This window comes from Cricetulus griseus, chromosome 2, assembly GCF_003668045.3.
Source record: "Cricetulus griseus strain 17A/GY chromosome 2, alternate assembly CriGri-PICRH-1.0, whole genome shotgun sequence".
NCBI lineage: Eukaryota > Metazoa > Chordata > Mammalia > Rodentia > Cricetidae > Cricetulus > Cricetulus griseus.
Window position 1 is genome coordinate 224,779,076 of NC_048595.1, and position 19,751 is coordinate 224,798,826.

At 40.6% G+C, this 19,751-nt stretch overlaps 1 long non-coding RNA gene across 2 annotated transcripts in view; it reads left to right on the forward strand.

Moving 5' to 3' along the window:
- Window positions 1–3,084: 3,084 nt before the first annotated feature.
- LOC103162787 overlaps window positions 3,085–19,751 on the forward strand; it is a 44,247-nt gene continuing 27,580 nt past the window's right edge. The window contains exons 1-3 of one of the 2 annotated variants that reach the window (XR_004768377.1): window positions 3,085–3,229; window positions 8,299–8,402; window positions 17,697–18,141. This is a non-coding gene — a long non-coding RNA (uncharacterized LOC103162787). Of the gene's footprint in view, window positions 3,230–8,298; window positions 8,403–17,696; window positions 18,142–19,751 lie in introns of those variants that run through there. The other variant, XR_004768376.1, reaches the window with a different exon arrangement.

A 19,751-nucleotide genomic window follows, 5' to 3' on the forward strand; every position in this document is an offset into this window, starting at 1 on the left:
TGAAATCAATTAGACATTTGGAAAGTGAGTAAATATAAGTGAGTAAATATAGCATAGGGTTTGGAAGTCAGGCTAAAGACAGTCAGCAAAGACAATGGAGCAGTAAGAGGAGAGTCAAGAACCAGAAACTATAAAAACGTATTTCAAGAAAAAAGTGCAAGATGCTCCAACTGTGGGCCAGGAAGCAGCGGGTTAAGGACTGGCCACTGTTTATGACCATTGATATATTATTTATGATTTATTAAAGCTTGCCTGAGGATTCAGAAAGGAAAGTCAGCCAAAAGCCATAGAAGCCAGGCACACACCTTAAATTCCAGCAGCCAGAAGCTAGGAGGTGATGGTACACACCTTTAATCCTAGGACTCAGGATTAAGATGTGGACAGATCTTTGTGGATCCAAGGCCACCCAGGGATACAAGACATTGAATCAGTATTGAAGAGTAATAGATTACTCACCTTTAATCTCAGCACTAGAGGGGTATAAGAGAAGCAGGGTGTCTTCAGTATTCAGTATGAGGCATTCATTTTCCAGCCACGCTGAGGAGAGGTTTTAGTCTGAGACTTGGCCAGAGCTCATGGAGACAGGATCAGCCCATTCAACCTGAGGTAAAGGTAAGAGATAGTGACTAGCTGCTTTACTTTTCTGATCATCAGCTTGAAGCTTGAACCCAAATGTCAGCCACTGGGTGTTATAGGCCCTGTTGAAGACACTTCTGAAGCAGAGAAATGGGGGAGGGACCTGGAAAGGGTATGGCAACAACTGAGGTCAGTGTCATAAATGAATGTAAGTGGAGCATGCATGAGATGCTCTTGGAGTTATAAGGAGGCTTCTTAAGTACATGGAGGGCCAGGAAAACTTATCTGAAGTAGATATTGGGATAGAGTTTCAAAGAAGGTACTAGATGGAGAGCACAATATTCAAATAAAGGATATGTTTGAAAAGCCATAAGAGTGAAGCAACCTGAGTTATAGAAAACGGCAAGCAATTCAGAATGACTGGGATGGGGATAGAAGACTAGTGAGGCCAACTAATGGAGTATTTGGCTAATGGATAATCAACACAGGTAACGTTAACACATTCTGCCAGGCTGGAGGTGCACACCTTTAGTGCCAGCACTCGGAAGACAGAAGCAGGAGGGTCTCCGTGAGCTAGAGGTCAGCTTGGTCTACAGAGTGACTTTCAGGACAGCCAGAACTACAGAATGAGAGAGCATGTCTCAAAAACAAAAACAAGCAAACAAGCAAATAGAAAACCTCTAAACCAGCATTGAAGCATCAACCAGGTAGTGTGAATCTGGCAGGTATGTGTATCTCGATATAGCTTTAAAAACTTACATATAGTGATTGTGCATATTTATTGGATATGCTATGACATTTCAATATATACACACATATACAATGCATAATGAGAATATTAGAGCAACTGGTATATCTGTCACTCAAAAATATATTATTATTATTATTTTGCTTAAGGAACATTTAAAATCTTTACTATTTTCAAATATTCAGTTAACTGACAACCATGGCCATCTTGCCATATTTCTTCTCCACCAGTCATCTCTCTTGTTTTTCTTCATAGCAATTATTACTATGTTTAAATTATTTATCTTTATGTGTATGGGTGTTTTGCTTGCATGTATGTCTGAGCATGCTGTTCCCACAGAGGCCAGAAGAGGATATGGATCCCCTGGAACTGGAATTACTGGCTGCTGTGCCTTATAAGCACAGGGAAGTGAATCGAGGCTTCTTTAAGAATACCCAGAGCTTTTACCCCTTCAGCCATGTGTGATGTGCATTTTCTGGTGCACACTTGAGAGAGAGGATAGAGAGAATCGAGGGGACAGGAAGGAAGGGAGGACCAGAGCTCTCCCACCATGTGGGTCCCTGGGATCTCAGGTCACCAGGTTTGGTGGCAAGCGCCTTTAACTGCTGAGACATCCACCAGCCCAACCATTACTGTTTGAAATCATGTGATCTAAACTTGCTTATTGACTTTCTCCCTCACGAGAACAGGGATCTAATTTGTTTTCTTGAATCTCCATCCCCCAATTCCATTCCTTTGACTGAGCTAAAGACAACTCTTGAAATATGTTAAGTAATCTGCATTTTTCCCAGACAGAAGGTTAGAAGGAATATAGACAATGTTTTAAATAAGTAGAGACCTATGGGGGAATCCAGGTGACAGGTGGTGAGGGGATGAGCTTATAGAAATGCTGATGACATTGGACATCAGGGTGTGAGGGAAGAAGAGTCTACAATATTCAGTGTGGAGGTAGAGGAGTTGGCTCTATAAGGAAAATTCAGCAAGATCCTCACGCCCTCCTTCAGGCACTGAGTGGATGGTGGTGTCACTGGCAGAGCTTTGACACCAGCATTTTCTTTTCATTTGGTTTTATTGAGTTTAGGGGCATTTTAGGGAGGAGCTATTGAAAAGAGTCTAGAACACATTACTTGTTGCTACAGGAGTGAACAGAGCATGCAGGGCCGGGTGAAAGGTCTCAAAGACTTCATGCTGGAGATGTGCAGATTGAGAAATTTATTAGACTCAGTTACTTTGGAATTCTAAAAAACAGGTTGTGACTGGGGATCAGGTTTGGGAATTGTGAGACAAAAATGCCAACTAAGTCATGAACCTGCATGAAGTCACTTGGAGAAAAGGTGCATATGTTTAGTTGAATGTAGCTGGGGAAAACATCCAGCTGGAGTGACCTATTGCACCTTAAGAGTGTGACACATATTTTAAGGGTGTAAGTAAGAAGAAGTTATGGATTGGAGGGGCATGGGAAGAGTTAGAAGGGGAGAGTATGCAAACACAGTATTCATATAAGAAATTCCCAGAAACAAATTTAACTTAAACAAAACCCACCAGGAACTGAGTCCTCCACTTTCCTTTATTTCTGTTCTGTTCTCTGGATGATGTCACCAGAGTCGTGGCTCCAAATAACAGCTGCTCAAAGTCACATCTCAGGACTTTGTCTCGTCAGTCACCCTTCCTGTTTTGTTTTGCTTCATGGCAATTATCACTGCTTGAAATCATATACGTTTAAAGTTGTTTATTGTCATTGTTCTCCATGAGAACAGGGCTCCATCTGTCTGTTTTGTTTTCTAGTGTGTCCTCGCAACTACAGCAGCATCTGGAATGTAAGAGGCTCCTTTAAACACATGACAGGTTCTCTGCTGAGCCTGCCACAGTCTTTTTGAAATTCTTTTCCTTCCAAAAAGGAAGAAGGTAAGGAGCCTGGAAAGAGGGTAGGACTCAATATATAGGAGTTCTCTGGAGACAGAGAGTAGGATTGTAAGCTCCAGTCAAGCCTGGGCAACATTGTTCCAGTTCTAGGCCAGCTGGGGCTGTATGAGTCCCTGTCTCAAAACAAAGACACAAACAAGAAAGTAAAGCATGAAACCAACATAAGAAAACTTTTACTGGACTTAAGCAAAGGGCATTTGATAGCTCAGTGGTTAAGAGCACTTGTTGTTCTTCCAGAGACCCTGGAATTAGTTCCCAGGACTCAAACTCTCCCAGCACCCACACTGATCAGCTCACACTGTCTGTAACTACTTCCAGGGAATCCGATGCCCTCTTCTGGCTTCCTTGGGCACCTACATGCACAGGGCGCAATGGATATAACATTCAGGCATAAAATAAATAAAGAAAAAGACACCCCCCCCGCCCCCGCAAGCCAGTTGAGTTTGTAGGCAGGCTAGGAAAGGCCAAGAGTCTCATGAGGTCAATGATCATTGTTTGTAATTGGCGTTGTGTCAAGAGGCATAAAACTCTAGTTTAGGCAACAGAACATTACTTGGAAGTAAAAATGATGTTTGGAAGGGAGAAGGAAGTTCTGTGGGAGCTGACCACGAAGGAACAGCTTTGGAGTTGGACATTGAATAGAGACCAGGAGAGCTTTGCCTGATATGTGCAGAATAAGGTGGGCAAGTCCGGTGAGGGCTTAGAAAGAACTTTAAAGAAGACCAGAAGAAAGCACATGACTAACAGCATTCGCAGAAGCACATCAAAGGCCAGCTGGGGAAGGCCTCACTCAGACAGGCAAGGGACCTGTCATTTGAAGTTGAACAAAAGATGAACCTTATGACATCGTAAAAAGAAATTCATGATGATGTCCACCCTTGGAAAGCAGGGCCAGTGCCCTCGTGCAGTGCGCCTGAGATGCGGCTTGGTTCCTCCTGAGTTCTGTACACTGTGCGGATAGGGTGGGTTGAAGGAGGAACTGTTAACAATTTCAGAACTACTTGAAGAGTTGGAAAATCCTTGCAGGTCTTTTATTTGATGCACATAGTTTATAGGTATTTTACTATGACAGCTGGAGCAGGCAGAGCCAGGCTTTGGTAAGTCAGCAGTACCAGGAAAGTCCCTTGGAGAAAGGGAACAGTATGACATACTGGCTTCTTTTATAGGCTTTTCCTCCAAATCAAAATGAACTGCAAACTGGCTCTTCAACAGTTGGGCCTCTCAGTTGCCTCTGCGAGGCAGTTCACTGTCAGGGTAGCTGGGCCTCATTTCCCACAGGGAAGATGTTCTTTTGGAACAAAGGGGGTATGGCCTTAGCAAAAGACTCCTTGGCCGAGAAATGACCAGTATCTCCATCTGACTCAGAGGGGAGAGTGGCATAGCTTGCATTCCTGCCCGGGAGGGAGATTTTCAACTAGAGAAATGTGGAAATCAGCAAGCAGTTCAAGGGCCTTCGGGTAAGGAAGAGATGCCAAGGCTCCCCAGAGGTGGGAGTTTATAGAGAAAGACATCCTGAGGACAAGTTTAGACAAGACAGGCTCAGGGAACGACATAAAAGGAGGTGAAGCAAGAAGTCTCAAGATTAACTTGGCATCGTGCAGATCTTTTTGAGAAAATCCCCAGCTGGGACTGTTGAAAGCCTTCCTGTACTTTCCTCGGGTGCTTGCCCTTGCCTCAAGCCTGCTTCCTTATGGATGTGCGACAGGAGCCAGTCTTTAGATACTCAGTCTTGGCAGCATTTTGAGATAAATTATTTCTTGCTTGGCACTTCCCCTGGGGAGAAGGGAGGACTCTTGAGCCTGTGGTAATGTGGTAATGCAGAGCCGTGGCCCAGGTAATGTAATGATTTCTCAGAGCGATTTCCATTCTCTCCCCACCTCCCACCACAGAAAACAAACACATAGTGCTCCTGTTAATTAGCCAGACTAAACGTTCAGTTCTCTATTTTGCTTGTCTGTGGAGATATATAAAAATTCAAAAGAAAATGATGGCTTCCGGGAAGGGTTAATAAACCTACTGACTATTGTTCTTTAGCTACCTTTTAGCTGTATATGGCCCCAGCTTTATTAGCACTCCTTTTGTTCAAAAACAAAACAAAACAAAACAAAAACAACTTAATAGCCTCATACTTCCAATAGCTGTAACAGGTCAGCCTTTGCAAAAGATGGGAACATTTAGCCTTTATGAGACTTCTGTACAATCCTTAGCAAAGATTGGATGGACTCCAGAAACAAACCTAAAGGTATTCAAAATATCCCTACAAATCTTCTTTCTTGCCACTCTGCCAAATATTTTTGTCGTTATAAGTTGTTATGACTGTTAGTGGCATTTACGATCAATGCATCTGCTATACATACCTTAGTTTGATGATGAGTAATCGGTTTGAAAGGGTTTCACTGAAAAGATTTACTTAGATCCTCTTACAATTTGGGAAGTGTTTAAACATGAAATAAGAAATCATGCCTAAACTGGGTGTGGCAGCTGACACCTGTAATCCCAGCATTTGGGAGGCTGAGGCAAGCAGGAAGACCATGAGTCTGGGACTAGCCAGGGCAACCTAGAGAGTTTAAGGATAGCCTGAGCTTCAGAGTGAAACCATGCCTCAAAATTTATAAACCAAACCAAAACCAAAAACTTCCTGTCTTTTCCTCCCTTCTCCTTCTGTGCTTCAGTTTATTTTGTAATATGTACAGCTTACCTGTATAAGGGAAGACCAACCATGTTAATAATAAGAGCTGATATACAGGCTGGCTTGTACTGCGGACCTTAGTTCAATTCCCAGGACCCACTTGGATGGTACATCTGTCTGTATTTTCAGTTTTAGGAGATCCAAAGTCCTCTTCTGACTTCCTAGGGCACATGCACACATGTGGCATACACTCACACAACATATAAATAAAAATAAGTCTTAAAATAAGGAGATGACATAGAGAAAAATTAGGACTTAACACTCAATTTCCTGAAACTTATTTGGTTGTTAGGAAATAAATATTAATAACAATTATAGTTCAATCCGGTAGTTTTGTTAGTTACAAAGTATGAAATGAAGTACACCTTAAGTTATCACTTGGATTTGTTAATACATGTGTTATGTCATAGGGAAATTACAGCCTTAAAAAAAGCAGGTATTTCATTAAAGTAAACTTTGAAGAGAAGAATGTGAGCTCATTGTTATAAAGGTACTAAATTTTCCCATTTCTGTCATCATGCAATCTTTTAAAGAAATTCTTCTTATTATTATTATTGTTTTTTTGAGACAGGGTTTCTCTGTGTAGCACTGACTATTTTCGAACTTGCTCTGTAGACTAGGCTGGCCTTGAACCCACAGAGCTCAACATGCCTCTCCTCCTGAGTGCTAAGATTAAAGGCACGTGCCACCAATTATTAACTACCGGTTGCATATGTATTTTAAGAGAATGAGATTGGACCCAGGACCTTGTACTTGCTAAGCAAATGCCCCGCCATTGGGCTCCATCCTCAACTCCTGGATGTACACTTTGTTTGTTAACCAGTCACAGTCACTGCTTGTGACGATGCCCCTTTAGCTATAGTCAAAGATGAATGGTTATCTTTAGAGGAAGACTTCAGCCTTAATCTCTGGCTACTCATTTTAAAATTTAATCCAACCTACTTGCTGTAGTTTTGGAGGAGAGCAGGAGAACACAGATATATTAGTTAATTTTGCTTTGCCATGACCACAACATCCAACAGAAACAGCTGGTAGATTTATTTTGGCTCATGGTTCCTGTCTATCACAGACAGCAAGGCAATCTCAGTTCATGGTAGTAGGAACTTGGTAGAAGTTGCTCATATTATTGCTGACCAAGAGTCAGAGAACAACAGGAACCAGGGGCTGGATATTGCTGTGGGATAACCCTTTTGTATGCTGCGAATATGTTGTATTTCCATTGGTTAATAAAATAGCTGATTTGACAGGATAGAGCCAGGCGGGAAATCCAAGCATGGATACAGGAGAAGAAGGGCAGAGTCTGGCGAGATGCCATAGAGCCACTGGAGCAACAAGATGTACTAGAGAACAGTTAAGGCCACAAAGCCATGTGGCAAAATACAGACTAACAGAAATGAGTTAATTTAAGTTGGAAGAGCTAAGTAGTAATAAGCCTGAGCAGTAGGCCAAACAGTTTGTGATTAATACTAAGCCTCTGAGTGATTATTTTAATAAGTGGCTGCAGGACCAGGCAGAAGAGAAGAGCCTCTGTTTACAGGATATAACCTTCAAAGGACCATTCCCAGTGACCTACTTTTGCTGTCCCTGACATATCTTCTCAAGATTGCATAGCTTCCTAAAATACCTCCACCATCTGGGGGATAAACATTCAAAACAGGAGGCTATGGGAAACATTTAAGATTAACAACACAACAGGTCTATTTCCTGTTGAAGGATTCAAACTCAAATGTTTTAGGAATACTGGGCCGGTAACACAAATAGCTGAGCATAGAGGTGTGGGAGAACAAAGAAGTTCTAACGTTGCATCTAGACAGTGTACATCTTGTCTAAAAGTGGCTCAGCTTCAACAGCTTTAGTAACAGCTAAAGCATGGGAATGTATACTAGAAACAAAATCAACATCAGCTGACCAATGACTATAGAAGGAGGTTAAAGATACCGAGTAGGCTTGCTGGGCAGTAGTGGCACATTCCTTTAATCCCAGCACTCGGGAGGCAGAGACAGTGACATTTGCTTTGAGTTTCCCAAGAGTATAGCTCATGGAAGCTCTCAGTGGCCGAGCATCTGTCACAGAAGGAACCTTTGAAAAGTGGTTCTGGCATCTATGCCAGAAGAATGTTTTCCTGACATCATTCCTCGGTGAGTTCAAGCCCAGCCTCGGCTACAGAGTGAGTTCCAGGACAAGCTCCAAAGCCACAGAGCACCCTGTCTTGAAAAAACATAAAGAAAAAGAAAAGATAATGAATTGGCTCAAATCTAGTTTCTAAAAATTTGATAGATTTTTGAACTTATGTCACCAAAATGTATTTCAAAAATGGCCAAATATTGACTATGCCATGACTAATCCTAACATTTTCTACCAGGAACAAAAGAAAGAAGATCTGAGATGGTGCAGGAGACCCATCGTAATCTGCTTGAATCTTCAGGGAAACAGTGGAGAAATGCTGATAACAGGTAGCAGAAGTCGGTGAGTGAATAGGAAACTTTATAAGCGTTCTGGAGAGACTGATCGGTTTGCACAGCACCTACTCATAGTATAAGAGAGGGCCAACAGTGGATAGCAGGGGCTCAGGAGCTTGTGCAATGCATTCAGTAACAGACATTTAAAGATACTAGAAAGACAGGGGTCTCTACTGGCAGTAGCACTGGTAGAGGGATGAATGATGTCAGGAAAACATTCTTCTGGCATAGATGCCAGGAACCACTTTTCAAAGGTTCCTTCTGTGACAGATGCTCGGCCACTGAGAGCTTCCATGAGCTATACTCTTGGGAAACTCAAAGCAAATGTCACAAGGCCATGTGCTGCAACCTGGCCAGCAGAATATCTTTAGACTGCTTGGAAGAATCATGTAGCATCCAGGAAAGTGGAAACCTGGTCAGACCCAGGGACTTCAGGGAAACATTGACTTACATTCAAAGTCACATGCTAGACACCCATGGGTGGGGTCGGTATTTAAAACAAGACCCATGGATACGGGCTCAATATCTGCTACATGCCTGCACAAAGGACTCACTGGAATGGGGTTATCAGTTGCAACCAGACTCCCAAAATTATCACCTGGAGACAAAAATACCATTTGCAACTTGACCCCAGAGTGACTGTCCAGAGATGTGACCAGCATCTGTGGCCTGATGGATGAGATTGTTCAGGCATGTGACAGGCATCTGAGAGTTGGGGAAGGAACGCTGAGAGCTTTGGGACTGGAACCAGTCCATCCACACAGCTCTGTCTACCTCACATTTACCCCTTCTTTATTTAATACCTGATATCAGTTTAGTAGAACAGCCCTGTGCTGCTCTGTTTCTGTCCTCCTGCCACATCTTCTTTTCCTCTATTTTTTTTCCATTAGAATTTTCCTTTTATAGGCATTCTCAAGAACACAGGCTGTCCTGCTGTGCAGGGTTTCTATATTACAGCTTCCTGATGGCCTGGACTGTTTTAGGCTATCTTATTATTTCTTTCTTTCTTTTCTTCTGTGTCTAGCCAAAACTGGTTTGTCTGACCCCCACCTGTACAAGTTACCCTTGTACTTAATTTTTCCTTTTTCTACTTTATCAGTTCAGTATGACTCATTAATTTTACTCTACTTTTTCTCCTTTATTCATCCCCACATATCTTAGTTAGGGTTTCTATTGCTGTGATGAAACACCATGACCAGAAGCAACTTGGGGAGGACAGAGTTTATTTCACTCACAGTTCCATGTAACAGCTCATCATCAAAAGCAATGAGGGTAGAAACTCAAGAAGGGCAGGAGCCTAGAGGCCGGAGCTGATGCAGAGGCCATAGAGGGCTGCTGCTTACTAGCTTGCTTGTGATGGCTTGCTCAGCCTGCTTTCCTATAGAACCCAGGGTCGCCAGCTAGGGATAGCACCACCCATAATGGGCTGGGCCCTCCCCATCAATCACTAATTTGAAAAATATCCTACAGCTGCATCCTGTGTAGCTGTCTTCTCAACTGAAGCTCCTTTTCTTTCAGATGACTCTAGCTTGTGTCAAGTTGACATAAAACTAGTCAGGACAACACAATAGCTAATTTATTAGTGTACACAGTACTATCAGTATTCCTTTACTTCCTAAAATGATTGGTGTTTATGTGGAAATTGTTTTTTATTGACTATTATTGTAGTTTTACATTGGGCCTACTCTTTGGTAGTGATCTTTTTCTCCAGAAAATATTCTGCTTTTAGGGGTGTACTGCATATTGAGCTTGAAATCCAGAACACACTGGAAGATGGCAATGCACACTTTTAATCCCAGAAGGGAGGCAGAGGCATGCAGATCTCTGAGATCAAGGCCAGCCTGGTCTACATAGTGTGTTCTAGGACAGCCAGGACTACACAGAGAAACACTGTCTCAAAAACAAACAATTAAGCCACAACAATAAACCAAACCAAAACAAAGAGAAATACAGAATACAAGTCTAGCAGAGGAATTGATGCCCAATACTACAATTGATACTGTAGTCTATGCCATCTTGAACATTTCAGACACTTCTACTTAAAAAATAAGGGTGATTAAAAAAACATCCAATCATTGACCTAAATTTAGATTCATAAGAAACTTGAAAAACCAAGGCAACATCCTTGACCCCAAGGTACTATTCTCACAGTTATGGGCTCCACTAAGAGTAAATTAGAAAAAATTCCAGGCAAAGAATTGAAAAGAATGGTTATAAGTATCCTCAAAGAAATCAAAGAATGAAAAACACTGTCTCAAGAAGAAAGTAAATATAAAAAATAAATAAACAAATCAGAGAGGACACAGATAAACTCTGATGTGAATTTCAAGAGCACACAAAGAAACCATAGAATGAAATAGGGGAGGCAACATAGGACATTAAAGTGCAATTCAATAAAGAGTTTTCTATTTGAAGAAAACACAGACTTAATCACTCTAAGTGAAAAATTCAATGACTCAAAGAAAATCCACAGTAAGAAGACAGACTCTCAGACTGAGGAGACAAGGTTGAGGAACTGGAGTGGCCTTACAGTGAGAAAGATAAGCTAATAGGAAAATAAAAACTGAACATTTGAGATCTATGGGACCCTAAAAAAGACCAGATCTATTGTGGGCATAAAAGAAAGAAAAGAGTTTTATGCTTTAGACTTAGAGAATTTTCAACAAAAGTATAGCAGAAATTCCCCAAAGCTGAGTAGAGGAATGTCCATCCAAGTACAGGACACATTTACTAAAAGAACAACAAACAGAAAAGAACACCCCCACATCATATCATAGTTAAAACATTGAATAAACAGAACAAAGAAAAGAGAGAAGAAGAGGAAGGAAGGCAAGAAAGAAGTCATATCAGTTCCCTCATGTCCTCCTTCTCCTAGCTCCCTCTCCCCTCCCCACCATGCTCCCAATTTGCTCAGGAGATCTTGTCCCTTTCCCCTTCTCCAGGGGATCATGTATGTTTCTCTTAGAGTTCTCCTTGTTTCCTAGCTTATCTGGAGGTGTGGATTATAGGCTGGTAATTTTTTGCTAGATGTTTAAAATCCATATATGAGTGAGTACATACCACGTTTGTCTTTTTGTGACAGAGTTACCTCGCTCAGAATGGTTTCTTCTAATTCCATTCATTTGCCTGCAAATTTCAAGATTCCATTGTTGTTGTTATTGTTTCCCCCCCCTGCTGAATAATGCTCCATTGTATAAATGTACCACATTTTCTCTATATATTCTTCAGTTGAGGGACATCTAGGCTGCTTCCAGTTCTGGCTATTACAAATAATGCTGCTATGAACATCTTTGAACAGATGTTCTTGTTATATGAATGTGCTTCTTTTGGGTATATGCCTAAGAGTGGAATTGCTGGATCTTGTGGTAGACTGATTCCCATTTTCATGAAGAGTCGCCATACTGATTTCCAAAGTGGCTGTACAAGTTGGCACTCCCACCAGCAGTGGAAGAATGTTCCTCTTTCTCCACATTCTCTCTAGCATAAATTGTCATTGGTGTTTTTGATTTTAGCCATCTGACAGGAGTAAGATGGTATCTCAGAGTTGTTTTGATTTGCACTTCCTTGATGGCTAAGGATGTTGAACACTTTCTTATGTGTCTTTCAGGCATTTTAGATTCATCTATTGAGAATTGTCTATTTAGCTCTGTACCCCATTTTTTAATTGGATTGTTTGGTGTTTTGGAAACTAGCTTCTTGAGTTCTTTGTATATTTTGGAGATCAGCCCTCTGTCAGATGTGGGTTGGTGAATATATTTTCCCATTCTGTGGGCTGCTGTTTTGTTTTGCTGACTGTGTCCTTTACCTTACAGAAGCTTCTCAGTTTCCGGGGGTCCCATTTATTAATTGTTGATTTCAGTGTCTGTGCTACTGGTGTTATGTTCAGGAAGCTGTCTCCTGTACCAATTTGTTTAAGGGTACTTCCCACTTTCTCTTTTAATAGGTTCACTGTTGCTGGATTTTGGTTGAGGTCTTTGATACATTTGGACTTAAGTTTTATGCATGGTGATAGCAGGAAGGTTGAATTGGGGGAAGAATAAAGGAGGGCAAGATAAGAGATACCATAACAGAGGGAGCCATTATAGGTTTAAAGAGAAATCAGGCACTGGGGAAATGTCTGGAGATCTACAAGAATGATACCAACTAACAATCTAAGCAATAGAGGAGGGGCTACCTTAAATGCCCTCCCCTGATAATGAGATCAATGACTAACTTATATGCCATCCTATAGCCTTTATCCAGCAGCTGACAGAAGTAGAAGCAGACACCCACAGCTAAACACTAAACTGAACTGAACTGGAATCCAGTTGCAGAGAAGGACGAGTGATGAGCAAAGCAGTCCAGACCAGGCTGGTGAAACCCACATAAACAGCTGACCTGAACAAGGGGGAGTTCATGCAGCCGAGACTGATAGCTGGGAAACCAGCATAGGACTGTTCCAGACCCCCTGAATATGGGTATCAGTGAGGAGGCCTCAGAAATCTATGGGGCCTCTTGTGTAGATCAGTACTTATTCCTAGAATAGGAATGGATTGGGAGCCCATTCCACATAGAGGGATACTCCCTCAGCCTAGGCCCTACCCCAAAGGATATGACAGATTCTGAAGATCCCCTATAGAAGGCTTCACCCTCCCCGGGGAACAGAAAGGGTGTGGGATGGGTAGCGTGTTAGTGGGGGTGGGGGCGGGGGAGGAGAGGAGGCAGAGGGAACTGAACTGGGATTGACATGGAAAACAATCTTGTTTCTAATTTAAATTAAAAAAAATGGAGAGAAAAAAAAGAGGTCACATCAGATAATAGATAGTTTCTCCAGGAGGGCTTTGAATGTTGTTCAAGCCCTGAAAACAGCAACTGCTACTCTAGATTGTATCCAGCAAAACAGTCTGTCATGATTGTAAAAGAAAAACTTTACACAATGAAGACAGGTTAAAGCAATTCATGACCACTAAGGAAACTCTATGGAAGATATGTCAAGGGATTTCTTGATGCTCAAATGAAAAGTGTGCAAATCCACAGGGCTACAGGAAAGAATAAAGCACAGTAGGTCATTAGTTAAGCAAAGGATAACTAGAAAAACACCAAACAGTACAAAATCAACATGACAGGAATTAATGTGCACTCTTCAATAATAGAGCTGAATATCAATGACCTAAACTCCCTAAAGTTACAGACTAGCAGATTGTTTGAAAAAGCAGGATCCATGTATTTGTTGCCTCCAAGAAATGTATCTTACCATCAGAGATAGACACAACTGTGCAGTGAAAGTATGGAAGAACATTTTAAATAAATGAAGCTAGGAAACAAGCAGATGCCACCGATTCAATAGAAAGAAAGTGACTTCATACCAATTTAGGAACAGTCCATATACACACGAAACATAGGCTCTCCCTGTTTCTTAAAACAAGTACTACTGTATGTGAAGGTGCATATTTACCCCCAAATCAACAGTAGTGATATGACTTCAGTATCTATCTTCTACAATAAACCAGTCTTCCTAATAACAACAAAAATAAAATATAAAAACAACAAACATATAAAAACATCTTGATGGGGGAAATACTTCTGTGTATGTTTATCTTATTGATTGTTTAATAAAGTTCTGTTTGGCCAATGAAACAGCAAGTTGGACAGGACTAGGAGTCAAAGAGGATTCTGGGAAATGTAGTAGAGAAGTGCTGATCCAGGCCAGAAGTGACATAGCAAGGAGAGTCATATTTGAGCAAGGAGAAACAGGAAATGTCCCCCTACCCCCTCTGCTCTTCCTCCAGTGGCACAATGTGATCCACCGGCAAGGGAGGGGCTAGTGGAAGGCATTCTCTATAGGATAAGTCTTATAAAATATATAGATTTATGATAATTAAGACTGAGCTAACAGATGAGAATCCTAGTCATTGGCCAAGCAGCTTTGTACCTAATACAAGTCTCTCTGTGCATTAATTGGGGCCCTAACTCAGGCAGGCGGCTGGCGTAGAGCGCACACGTGGCGATAGGGCTTTTGGCGGAAAGATTTATTGTAACAACATCTGAGTTACATGATGTGATAGGTCAAATGAACATAACAGACATCTGTAGAACATTCCATCCAAACATTACAGAATGCATATAATAACACACAAAAGAATTCTTAACATATGTAGGGAAACTGATTTTTTAAATTTTATTTAACCACAGTTGTGTAAAGCTATAAATCAACAACAAGAGAAATTATAAAACCTAAACAAACTAATGGAGATTAAATAATAGACTACTGAATGATGAATGGGTCATTGAAGAGGTCAAGAATGAAACAAATATTTCCTAGAATTGTATAGAAATGAAGGCATAACTTACGGGATATAGTGAAAATAGTTCTTAGAAGGATATTTTGAGTTATAAGTGTCTACATTAAAAATTCAGAAAGCTTTCAAATAACTTATTGATGTGTCTTAGGGCCTCGGCTAAAAGAAAACAAACCAAACCCAAAAGCAGTAGATAGAAAGAAATAGTCTAAGATCAGGGGATAAATTAATGAAATTGAAACAAACAAACAAATCAATATAAAGAATTACTGAAACAAAGAGATAGTTCGTTGAAAACCTAAACACGATTGACAAACTCCTAGCCAAATAACCAAAATGAAGACCAAAATAAGAAAGAAATAAAAGGGGAGCATTACAAGAAATACTAATGAAATTATTAAAATATGCACATACCTTGAAAATGTATGCTCCACTAGCTTAGAAAACCTAAAAGAAATACATTTTACATGCATATGACCTACAAACTTAAACCAAGATAAACAATTGAAATTTAGCTATAACAAACAATGAGATTGAAATAGCAATAAAAATAGCTCAACTAAAAGAAGTGCAGGCCCAGATGAATTCATTGCTAAATTCTACCATCAATACTTCTCAAATTATTCCTCAAAATAGAAGAGGAAAGAGCACTACCAGACCTTTTACAAAGCCATTATTACCAAGCCCGATAAAGACAAAAATAAGAAAAAAGAAAGAAAATTATAGTCTAATATGCTTATGATGTAGATTTAATAAAATATTTAAAAACAGAATTCACAAACACATCCAAAAGATCATCCACCACAATCAAGTTGGCTTCATTCCAGAGACAGAGAGATGATTCCACATGTGCAAAGCAGTAAATGTGATGAATCACATAAATGTACTCAAGTACAGAAACCACATGATCATCTCAGTAGAGGTAGGAAACTTTTTGACAAAATCCATCTATGATTTTTTTTTTTAAATCAACTTGACACAAGTTAGTTATTTGGGAATAGGAACCTCAACTGAGAAAATGTCTCTATCAGATGGCTTTGCAATTAAGGTATGGCTAGACCCAGCTTATTGATTGTCACCTAGGGCCCTGGTTCTGAGTTGTATAAGAAAGCAGGCTGAGCAAGCCATGAGGAAGAAGCCAGTAGCAGAGTTTCTCCATGGCTTCTGCATCAGTTCCTGCCTTGTGAATCCTGTCCTGACTTCCCTAGATCATGTACTACAAGGTATAAGATGAAATAAATATTCCTTCCCAATGTTTTTGGTCATAGTATTTTATCCCAACATCAGAAACCCCAACAAGACACCATCTTTTCATGAAAAAATCTCACAAGAACTAGGAATAGAGGGAACATATCTCAACACAGCTAAGGCCATTTATTACAAATCTATAACCAACATCTTATTAAATGGGGAAATTGAAAACATTTCTAATAATATCAAGAACAAGACAAGGGTGTCTACTTTCTTCACACTTATGGAAGTATGAAATACACACTCTGGAGTATGAAATATGAAGGACAAGATAGACGTGAAGAGGTACAAAGAGACTATAGTCATCAAGAGTCATTCATGCTAGCTTAAAGTTCTTGGAGGCTGTCACATAAGCAGTGGCCAATTTTGGAAAGATTTTACGTAGTATGGGATGTAGTGTGCTTATATTTGAATAGTAATGAAACCAATCAGAAAAGAAAGTGGAGACAACTACAGAGAAATGGAAAATAATGGTAACTTGAATTAGGCAATGGTAATAGAGTGGCTTAGAGAGTGTACTGGTCAATAGGCAAGATGGCTAGATATGATGACACACACACACACAAAAAAAACAGTTAAGCACTAGTCCAAAGTTTCTGACTTGAAGGATGAGTCATGCCATTTAGTGAAACAAAGAATGGGAGAAAAAAATGTGGTCCAGAAGAATTTACTTTCGGGTCTAACAAGTTTGATTTGGTTATAGAAAATCCACACTGAGCTATCTAATAAATACATGACAGACCTATAAATTGAGAAATGAATTTTCTGTGGACATAATTGAAGACGGAAAAGTTCATAGATTAAAACACCCAGTGTTTGTTGTATGAGAAAAAAATCCCCAGCCTAGTACTTATAGATCAGAAAATCTAGCAGGCAGATGATGAAAACTCCATGAACACACTCAGAAGTAATCAGTAAGGTAAAGCCAGAGGGTGTGTTGTAATGGAGGCCCAGGTAGGAGTTCAGAGGAAGGAGTGATTAGCCACAGCAGCTGCTAAGTCAGACGGGAGTTCACTGTGTCTAACCAGTCATTGGGGACATGCCTAGAGCATTTTTCACAGGAATACTAGGGTCAGAAACAAACTGGAGTAACTTGGAAGTGAGTCAGGGCTGAACAAATATGGATCTTTAGGAAGTCTGGCTTTGAAGGACAGTTACTCTGTGATGAAGTCAATTATTTTAAAACACTGTCCTAGGCTGAGCTGACTGGAAATCTGATGGGAAGGAGTTAGTGGAAAGGGAACGGTTAGAAGATGTATCCCTGAGGAGAAGAGGGAGATTTGGAACACTGCCAGGAAGGAGCAGGGTAGCCTTAGATAGACCAGTCTAGGTTTCCTTGTCTGCTACAGCTCAGGGAAGAACACGAAGCTTGAGTTGTGTGAGAGACACTGAAGCATCTAACATCCAATTTTCAACTTTCTTCAAGCTGCCAACTTCAAAATCATCCTTCATGCTTGCATTTGTAATAAATAACTTATAAATAATTACATACTATAATCTCAAAAGAAAATTAAATCCCAAAAGTAAAAAAAAAAAAAGATGCACAGTACTTTTAGAGTTAAAAAATATGTAAAATGAATGTCTTGGTGGTAACCAGCAGTTGTCTAATTGGACTTAAGACCCTTAAAAGGGAAACCATGCCTGGTACTGGAAACAACCAACTGCCTGGAGTTAGTGAGGCCGTGGATTTTGGAGGAGATCCTACCACCACCACTTTACTGAGACAGTGTAATTCTTAACTGCATTCTAAATATTTACCCTTCTACCCACAGATAAGGGCAGCTTTCACCTTTCTTCAAAGAAAGTTTTCTTTGCAATAGATGAAGATGAGTACCTAAAATCACTACCAGTCAAAATGCAGAGGACAAGTTATCTAGTAGTGTCCAGCCCCAAATGATACATCTACTACAGAACAGGAAGGCTGCTGAGATTGTGTCTCCCACAAAGGATCAGGAAGCTATACCCATGAAGTCTCAGCAACATGGCTGCATAAACAAGATCCGAACAAGGATGGCACCGATAGACCTGCTAACATGGAAGGGGAAAGCTCACAAGGCCACAACTCTAGACAAAGGACTACAGGCACCTAAAGGATTCTGCAAGTAGTAGAAATAGTCTTCCTCAGGCTGAGTTTGGGGAAGAACAGAGAAGGAGAGCAAGGAAAGAGATACCATAATATTGGGAGCTCTTATGGGCTTAACAAGAAATCTGGCACTAGGGAAATCTTCGGGGATCCACAAGGATGACCCCAACTAAGAATCTATGCAATTGACTAGAGGCTACCTTAAATGCCCTCCCCCTATAATGAGATGGATGACTACCTTAAATGTCATCCTAGAGCCTTCATCCAGTAGCTGATGGAAGCAGAAGCAGAGATCCACAGATAAGCACTGAGCCGAACTCCTGGAATCCAGTTGTACAGAGGGAGAAGTGATGAGCAAAGGGGACAAGACCAGCCTGGGGAAACCCACAGAAACAGCTGGCCTGAGCAAGTGGGAGCTCACAGACCCCAGTCTGACAGCTGGCGAGCCAACATAAGACCAAACCAGGCCCCCTGAACATGGGTGTCATTTGGAGAGATTGGGCAGTCTGTGGGGCCTCAGGCAGTGGAACCCGTATTTATCCCTATTGCACAAATGGGTTTTGGGAGCCCATTCCCTATGGAGGGTCACTCTCTCAGTCTAGATACACAAGGGAGGGCCTAGGTCCTTCCCCAAATGATGTGACAGACTTTGATAATCCCCCATGGGAGGCCTCATCCTTCCTGAGGCGTGGCTCGAGGGTGGCATGGGGAGATGTTAGGGGGAATGTGGAGGCAGGAGGAACTGGGATTGGTATGTAAAAGAAGATTATTTTTAATTTAAATAAACATTAATTTAAAAAAGAAATAGTCTTCCTTAGGGAAGAGCTCCACAATTGGGTATCCAATACCTAGCTATCAACCCTGAAAGTATATACATATAAGTAACATAGGGACTGAGCAGGTTGTAGTTATATATTTAGGGACACACATGCACACACACATCACACTTAAAAATAGGTCAGAGAAAATAGAGAGTGTACATGCGGGAGGGGTTGGAGGAAGGAGTGGGAAAAGTAGGTTATGTAATTATATTTTAATTACAAAAATTTAAAACTCATGAAAATAATATTCAGATTTGTTACACAGGGAACAAAAAGAGTTCACTCTCTTTGGCATAGACAGAAGATCTGGACAGAACTCTCAGTTTAATTAACCTAAAAAGAGACAAGGCACAGCAAATAAGCCAATAGTAATAAGAAAGAGATAGAAGAGGTAACAAAGACCAAGGAAGAACCTGGTCTAGAAAAAAATAATGAAAAAGAATAGAAAAGAGTTCTCCATGAATATTTTGAATGAAAAAGAATTTAGCAATAACACACAGCTGCAACAATAACAAATAGCAAATAGCAAAATGCAATAAGCCAAAGGGATAGAGGACCAACAACATTGCAGAACTAATTTATACAGAGTAATGGACAAATTAGATGCCCTAAACCAGAGTTATTGATGTAAAGGATGGGCTAAGAACCAATGCAAGTACATATTAAAATCACTAGACATGAAACATAATATGGAGGAAATAAGCTTGATATAGCAGAAAGACAATTGGATTCACTGAAGTAGATTGCCAAACAAACAGCACAGAAAATATACTGATAAACATAGAGAATATACAATATCTATTCTGTAGACTGTCAGATCAGTCAAAGTACCATTCACATATCTAGACGGATATACATTATCCCTGCACGTTCAAGAATTCAATCAACAGCATATATGAAACCTCAATGAAGAAACAATGATC